This window comes from Rhinolophus sinicus, chromosome 8 (genome assembly GCF_057876585.1).
Source record: "Rhinolophus sinicus isolate RSI-liver-muscle chromosome 8, RSI-T2T, whole genome shotgun sequence".
In the NCBI taxonomy this organism is placed as follows: domain Eukaryota; kingdom Metazoa; phylum Chordata; class Mammalia; order Chiroptera; family Rhinolophidae; genus Rhinolophus; species Rhinolophus sinicus.
The window spans coordinates 20,199,135-20,207,984 of NC_142508.1; positions in this window are offsets into that span (position 1 = coordinate 20,199,135).

An 8,850-nucleotide genomic window follows, 5' to 3' on the forward strand; every position below is an offset into this window, starting at 1 on the left:
GTAGATTCAATTGCTGTAACTTTTGGAGGCTAATTAGCAAGGTCCATAGGGTGAAACTAAGACAGCGAATGCCCCAGGATACAGAAAATATAATAAGTTTTCCTACTTTAAAAGGCAAGCTAGGTATTTAAAATGGGCTTACTTCTTTGATTGGCCAGAAACACTATTTTGCTAATTAAACTCTGTTGATTATTGAAACACCATTGATGAATACTAAAACTTATTTGCATGACCACATAAATTAATATATTCTAGAAAATCAAAAATTTTAGAAAATTGTGTTTTATTTTTATTCCCATGGTACTCTTCAGAATTTGAAGCAAATGATAGGAAGACTATATATACTGCATTAAAACTTATAATTTCTTATGGATGTTTCTGTGTGTGGACATAAAAACTATTTTAACAGGATCACTAAAATGTTACTATTTTCTGTAAAAAGAAATGTGTTGTTATATGGTCAGTTAAGGGAAAACTTTTATTACTGATATTATGAAGATGAAAAGAGCTTGTCAATGATTATTAATTGCTAGTAAATGCTTTTCGCAAATTGATTTCAAAATTTTAGCTGCCAGATTGAATTATGCTATTTTGAGCCGGAAAGAAAAATCATAGCTGTTTTCTAAAGGTTTTTTGACATATAATTAGAAAACCATTTATAACAATCTGTGTATTATAGGATAGAAGTTTAGGAACAAACTTCATTTATTAGTTATTTCCTTTATAACAAAATTTGCGCACGTGTACGTTTTAACAAAATTTATGTAAGTATATTCAAAGCAAACACTAGTTTGAGACAATTCTATTTATTATCTATGACCAAAAGGCTCAGGGAAATCTGAACACCCACCCAGTTTTGTTCTTATGTGAAATATATTATTAGCCAAATTACTTATATAGAGTAATCAGTATTCATATTGTGTCTCCCTGTGAGGCAAAAGTTGTCAAATGTATATTTTGACCCCCTATATCTTTATGCTATTATTGGTTGAGTATTTACGCTGGAACATAACGAGTTTTCTAATCCTCAGTTGAGCTGAGCTTTATTTGGTCATTATGCAAAAAGCGTTGAAGTAAAATGCTGCCTTTCTACAGTTTCAAGTCAGTAGCTTTGAAATAACCTCTAAATTGTGCTCTCTAACTAGGTCCCAGATTTTCTTCTGTTTCTATTTTTTTCTTTAGAGTTGTTTGTTTTTTAAAGATAGATGGGAATAAAAAAATAATTTGTGATTAACTAAACAGTAGATGTTAAATGAAGGTTTGGAATCAGGATATTTAGTAAAGCTTTAGGTGGCCACCACGATTTTCACCAGCTAATTATTCCCTGATGTTATATGCTCATGTAATCTCATCTCATGTCTTCAGCAGAATCATTTTGCAAGAGTTATTGAGGAAATGAAGCGACTGGAACTTGTATGCACTGCTGCTGGGAATGTAAAATGATACGGACACTGTTGCATACAGCTTGACAAAACATGTATTATCCAGCAATTCTATTCCTGGGAATTTACTTAAGATACAAGAAAATATGTCCAAAAAAAAAGAATGTTGCAAGAAAGTTAGTAGCAGCTTTCTTCATAGCAATCAAAACTTGAAAACAACTGAAATGTTCATCAACAACCAAACCGAGGTATAAGTATATAACAGAATACTACCCAGCAATAAAAAACAAGCAAATGGGCAAATTGAGGTATAACCCTACAGTGAAATACTACTCAGCAATAAAAGAAAAAGGAACTACAACATGGATGGATCTCACAAACATTATGCTGAGTGACAGAAGCCAGATGTAAAATAGTACATGTAATAACATTCCATTTATATGAAGGTTACAAACATGCAAGATTAACCTATGGTCTTAGAAATTAGAATAGTAATTACCATTGGTGGTAGGATGGTGGTATGGAAGTATATCTGGGGTGATGGAAATATTCCTTATCTTGATTGGGCAGGTAGTTGCCCAGATGTACTCACTTTTCAATACTCATTGAATGGTATACCAGCATCTGTACATTTCACTATATGTAAATTATAATGCAATATAAAGACATATATACATGCATAGGTGCATAAATGGATAGATGAATCAATGAATGCATGAATGAATGAAACATGGTCTCTGGATTCAGAAAGTCTATATTTAAATCTTGGTTTTACAACTTCTTGGCCTGTGACCCTGAAAAGTTACTTTATTTTTCTGTGTCTTATTTTCCTTAAACTTAATTGGATAGTGGTTGGATGTTGTGAGGATGAAATAACTTAATACATCTTAAGAGCTAGTAGTGTAGTAATGCTTCAAAAATTTTTAGCTATTATGACATTTTTCTCCCTGTTATATGAAGACATGAATTGATTTTAACTCAATAGCAATGTTTTGCTTCATATACTGTACTGTTTCTTTCTAGATCAAGATAATTTATAGGCCAACAGCTATGATGTGCCTTCTTGTTATATAAACAGTTTTTTAAATTATAAAAATGAAGGTACTAAATTATCATATGCCATTTTATTGTGTTGAGCTAGATTCAAAATTCACTGTTGTAATTATAGCTGTCAGTGGCAGATGCAAAACTAACATAAAATTTAATTGAGACCACTGAAAAAATTGGCCCCACATATTTATATATGCATATATATTTTACACTGAATTTCAAAATTCTTAGTTTAAATACAGAGCTCTATGAATAAAAATCTTCAGCACTTGGCACATAGTGGATAGAGAAAAATTTGACACTAGTTTTCATAATTGAAATAACAGAATTAGGGGTGAATACAACTTCCAGTTCATTCAATCCACTGAGTAAAGCTTCCTTTAAACACACCAGGATAAAAAAAAGAAAAAGACTTTAATAATTTAAATAATCCTTCCCTAGGATTTATCTGTTAGCTGAAAAGCTTTTGAATTTCCTATTAGGAGATAAAGTACCCAAGGCATCATGGGTGTTTGAGCCTGTCTGACCTTAATATCTTCCATTAGCACCGCATATGTGAGCCATAAGGAAGTCATCCTGCCATCTCCCAGGACAGCCGTAGTCCCAATGAATGACTGGGGAAAAAACTGGTTTCTCCCACTAAGGTCACTCATTATTGCCTACGATTACTTATATCTATGGCCACTAGAAAGTCATTCCTTATATTGTTAGGCCCTCAGGAGAGCAGTTAGAAAAGCAATAGACTTAACCTAGTAGCAATTTACATTTCCTGAGTCATAGGACAGTATACTTCTCCATTATTAAATATAGTCTCATCAGACTCCTTGTTTCAGGCTTACTTTATTTATGTAAGCATATTAAGTTTTCTCTTGTTCTGCTCAGAGATAGGTTATCCATCTTCCTTCTAAGAAAAGGTTTAGATTTTTTGATGTCTGAAATTCTTGGGTCCATTTATATAAAATCTGTTAATGATATGGAGCTCCGATTTTTTTTTTAATTAAATTTATTGGGGTGACAATTGTTAGTAACATTACATAGATTTCAGGTGTACAATTCTGTATTACATCATCTATAAATCCCATTGTGTGTTCATCACCCAGAGTCAGTTCTCCTTCTATCACCATATATTTGATCCCCCTTACCTTCATCTCCCACCCCCTTACCCTCTGGTAACCACTAAACTATTGCCTGTGTCTATGAGTTTCTGTTTCTCATTTGTTTGTCTTGTTCTTTTGTTGTTTTTGGTTTATATACCACATATCAGTGAAATCACATGGTTCTCTGCTTTTTCTGTCTGACATATTTCGCTCAGCATTATACTCTCAAGATCCATCCATGTTGTCACAAATGTTCCTATATCATCTTTTCTTACTGCCCAATAGTATTCTATTGTGTATATATACCACAACTTCTTTAGCCATTCATCTATCGAAGGACATTTTGGTTGTTTCCATGTCTTGGCCACCGTAAACAAAGCTGCAATGAACATTGGAGCATACGTGTCTTTATGGATAAATGTTTTCAGATTTTTTGGGTAGATACCCAGGAGAGGGATTGCTGGGTCATATGGTAATTCTATTCGTAATTTTTTGAGGAACCTCCACACTGCCTTCCATAACGGCTGCACCAGTCTGCATTGCCACCAACAAGTGTATGAGGGTTCCTTTTTCTCCACAGCTTCTCCAACACTTGTTACTATTTGTCTTGTTGATGATAATCAAGGGGTGAGGTGATATCTCATTGTGGTTTTTATGCATTTCTCTGATGATTAGTAATGTTGAGCATTTTTTCATATGTCTATTTGCCATTTGTATGTCCTCTTTGGAGAAATGTCTATTCAAGTCCTCTGCCCATTTTTCAATTGGGTTGTTTTTTTTGTTGTTGTTGAGTTGCATGAGTTCCTTGTATATTCTGGATATTAGCCCCTTATCGGAGGCACTGTTTGCAAAAATCTTCTCCCATTCATTTGGTTGCCTCTTTATTTTTTCGATGGTTTCTTTTGCTGTGCAGAAGCTTTTAAGTTTCATATAGTCCCATTCATTTATTTTCGCTTTTACTTCCATAGCCTTTGGAGTCAAATTCATAAAATGTTCTTTGAACCCAAAGTCCATAAGTTTGGTACCTATGTTTTCTTCTATGCAGTTTATTGTGTCAGGTCTTATGCTTAAGTCTTTGATCCATTTTGAATTAATTTTGGTACATGGTGACAGATAGCAGTCCAGTTTCATTCTTTTGCGCGTGGCTATCCAATTCTCCCAGCACCATTTATTGAAGAGGCTGTCTTTGCTCCATTGTATGTTTTTAGCTTCTTTGTCCAAAATTATCTGTCCATATTTATGTGGTTTTATTTCTGGGTTCTCAATTCTATTCCATTGGTCTATGTGTCTGTTTTTCTGCCAATACCATGCTGTTTTGATTATTGTAGTCCTGTAGTACAAGCCAAAGTCAGGGAGTGTGATACCTCCATTATTGTTCTTTTTTCTTAAGAATACTTTGGCTATTCGGGGTCTTTTGTGGTTCCAAACAAATCTGATGATTTTTTGTTCTATTTCTTTAAAATATGCCATTGGGATTTTGATGGGGATTGCATTGAATCTGTATATTGCTTTGGGTAATATGGCCATTTTAACTATGTTGATTCTTCCAATCCATGGGAGCTCCGATTTTAATCCTTGTGTGGGTTAGTTAATAGAATTCCCTTAGCTGATCATACAGATTAGAGTTTGTAAAAGTGAACAATATAGAGGTTAATTTACCATTTCTTAAATACAACTTAGGGAACAAGGAGATAATTAGCTTTTATGGTGATATATTTGTATTAGATATCATACTAAGTACTATGCATGCTTTATCTGATTAATTTCATTTTCTACACACTATTACTTTAAATAATAACAGTAGAGTCTTTTTTTTTTTTTTTTTTTTCAAGTATAAAGACTAGTTGGACTTCCATGTCCCCTACGTCTGGAAAACCTTTTCCTGGTCTTTTGAAGTTCAGTCACTCTAGACTCATAAACGTTTAGCATGTTTTCTACTAACTTAGTCCTACAGGCTATGATTTAACTGCAAATTAAATGGAAGTTCCTGAAGTAGTGTTTTCTGTCTATTAAGTCTGGGCCTAAGGTAAGCAACTCATTTTGCACAGATTAAAAAAAAAAAATTTCTAAAAAACAGCTATAGCTTTGGGGACACAACCCCAACGATCACAAAACTTCATTAAATATATTAGGTATCCAAATGATCCAGACTCCAGGAAGATTATATTAGTTCCAATTATCTTCCCTCACCAGCTGTCAGAAATGTCAGTATTTTTCTGTAAATATTTCTGACATCCCATTGGCAGATTACTTATTGGATGCAAATTGAGGTGTGGAGGGTGGTAATTAATCCTCTTTTGCCTTTTGAACGTTGGGAAGTTGTTCAAAGGCTTTTTTGCTAAGGCAAAAATTCATAAATGGGCATTGAGTAAATCACTAAGAACTGGGAAAATAGGGGGGAAGAACACCCTCTATTTTGAGAGACTTTTAAAACGTCAGTTTGAAAACGGCAGTGAAATTTATTGCAATATCTCTGTATGATTATTCAAAAACAAAATGAGTCATAATGTTATGCCTCTGCAGGGAGCTTCTAATAATGATGACCTTCTAGTTAAAAAAGATATGAAAGCAAAATTTACCATGGATAGCATTCATATAGCTAAAACTGTAATTTGTATATCAGAGCATGGTTAAAGAAAGCATTTTTCCCCTAGAAATTGAGGTTTAAAATTTTCAAGTTGATATTTGAATATTCCCTCTTATTTTCCTGAGTTCATTCATCTTTTCAGAATTTTGAAACAGTCCTTTCCAATTCTATTTTAGCCTGTCCACAAAATATTGATAGTCAAGAATAATGACAATAATAAATCCCATCAATTTAATCAGAATAGTTGGCTATAAATTATAACTGGGAAGTTTTACTCTTGTTCTCAGAATAACCTCCAAAGGTTAACAAAACTGTAATCCTGACTAACAACATGTTTTCTAGGTTCGAAATTTATATAATTCACATACATATGTAATGGTCCCATTGTTTGGTCCATTTTGAGGACATTCTCTCATAGATACAGGAGAAGAAATGAAGGTTCTCTTCCAGGCTCCATGGAGTGCTTCCCACTCGCGTTGTAGCTAAGGTGGGATTTATGACGTAGGAGAGAAAGTCCGAGACGCGATGCCTGGGTGAGGCATGAATTCCCAGGTCGATGCAACCGATCCCACAGCAGAGGGTGGCTCTAGGAGGACAGGCCTGGGGCTAGGCTTCCATGTATGTTCAGTTCTTGCTTCCGGTCAGAGGGTGGAGCAAAATAATGGCTGATACTCAAGAGTCAACTGGCACACCTCCATCCTTAAGGTCTGTCTGTAAGTTGTTGATTCCAGTTCGAGACCCACCGAAAGAAAGCAGGTCTCCAGTGTCCCCAGCCACCAAGCTGGAGTTAAGGATTCAAGGTAGAAACTACGGCTAAAAAGAAAGCCTGTAAGGCTGGCAGCACGTAAAACCAGTCTGCTTAATTATAATTATGTTAATTATAATCATGATTGGGCCTGAGAGAGTGACAATTACCCTGTTTTGTCTGGTAATTAAACTTGGTTTGTGATGTGCATGTTTTTAGGGAAGAGGTATTAACGGGAAAATCTCATGGCTATCTCTTGCTTCAGACAGGGTTACCATAGGTCATGGGATGACTTGGAGCCTTCCAGTGAGAAATGTGGCTAGTCCTAGTCCTACCTAAGAGATGCTGGCAAAGAGCACGGAACAAGGAAGGAGGCAGAAGCTAGGGCACAGGGCTTTCAAAACCGTTAGTCCACGATGGGTCTCTACTGCTAGGATGGTAGTGCTTACTTGCTCTCAGGACTTGAGATAAAACTGTCTTGCATCTCTTAGGAATTTTTTTCCTTAATGTTATAGCTGTTGGTTACATTTCAGATGTTCTCTGCTTAAACTGGGAGTTTGTGGTTCAAACAAATAAAAAGATATGTTACATAAGTTTTGGAGACCCGGCTTCCTTTTCTCACGTAGAATGTGTGTGGCAGCTTGTAGAGCAGGATGGAAAGAGTAGGAAAAATACCTTAAGTGGAGAACATGGACACCTTTGTATGCCAAAATGGATCTCATAATTTTGCAAAAGTCAAAGAGGAGTCTAGAAATATGCACATTCTTCAATTCCAATGAATAAATATTAATTTAAAAAATCATAGTTCATAATGTTATGTCCTCAGCTATTTTCAGGTTGGCTGAGTGTAGATGAGCATGACACAGGCAGTAAAGACCACAAAATACAGATATGCTCATGAAATTCAAACAAAGTTTTCTGTTTTTACCTGTCTTTAAGGCATAATCTGCTACCCAAGTAAACAATAAATATGTGACACTGAAACTGAGGATAATATAGGAACTTATTAGTTGTTCTTTCGCTCTCCAGATAGCTATTCATTGTGTAACTTTAAAATGTTTTATATAGTAATAGTTGGAACAATGAGACAATGAATTGAATGATAAAGGTTATCTCATTGAAATTTCAGTACTCTTGTCTCAGAGAAAGGAAAGGAGACATATTTGGCTCTAGTGGAAAATGCCACAAAATATACTACTTGGACATAGGAACAAAGAAAGGAAGGCTGTGAAGTGGATGGTACTCAGGATCGTAGGGGGTTGGCTTCAATAATGCCCCTCGGGCAAAGACTTTCATGTTTGTACATGCCAAACTCATCCTGAATGTGTGACAACAAAGAGAAAGTGATAACACGATTAATTATTTATAAATATATGAAAAATACACCACATGAAATACTGTCAGATTTTTTTTTTCTTTGAAACTACCCCTTTGAAGAAACATATGCTGACACACTCAACAAATCCGCTCCAATAGCTAGTTTGAAATGCAAAGAGAAAACATGATAATGTCACTCTATGTTCATTAGGATTTGAGAGCCTATGATTTCTTGGTTCCTTGAGATCAGCACTGATAAGAATTGGCCACCTTTATAAAACTTTATTTTTAAGATTCATAGGAATGGTTCTTCTGATCATTCTCTAGAGATATTTCTGTCATAATAAAGTGTGGCTTGTTCCTCGTTTATTTCAAGTGACTTAATAAAACAGTATTTTCAGATAGCTACTACATTTCAGATATAGTTTAGCTTCAAACTTAGAACAGTAATGATAACAATAACAATAATAGCTATTATAAAAGTTGAGCCTTGTTACCAGGGATCTTGTGGGTTGTTTTTTTGTTTTTTGTTTTTTTAAAATTTCATCTCATTTTATCCTCCAAATAACCTTATAGGCGTAGGATTTATTTCCCCCAGTTTTACAAAAGAGGAAACCAAGATTTGTCAAGAGTAAATAACATACCCAAGAACTTAGAGGTAGCAAATGCTAG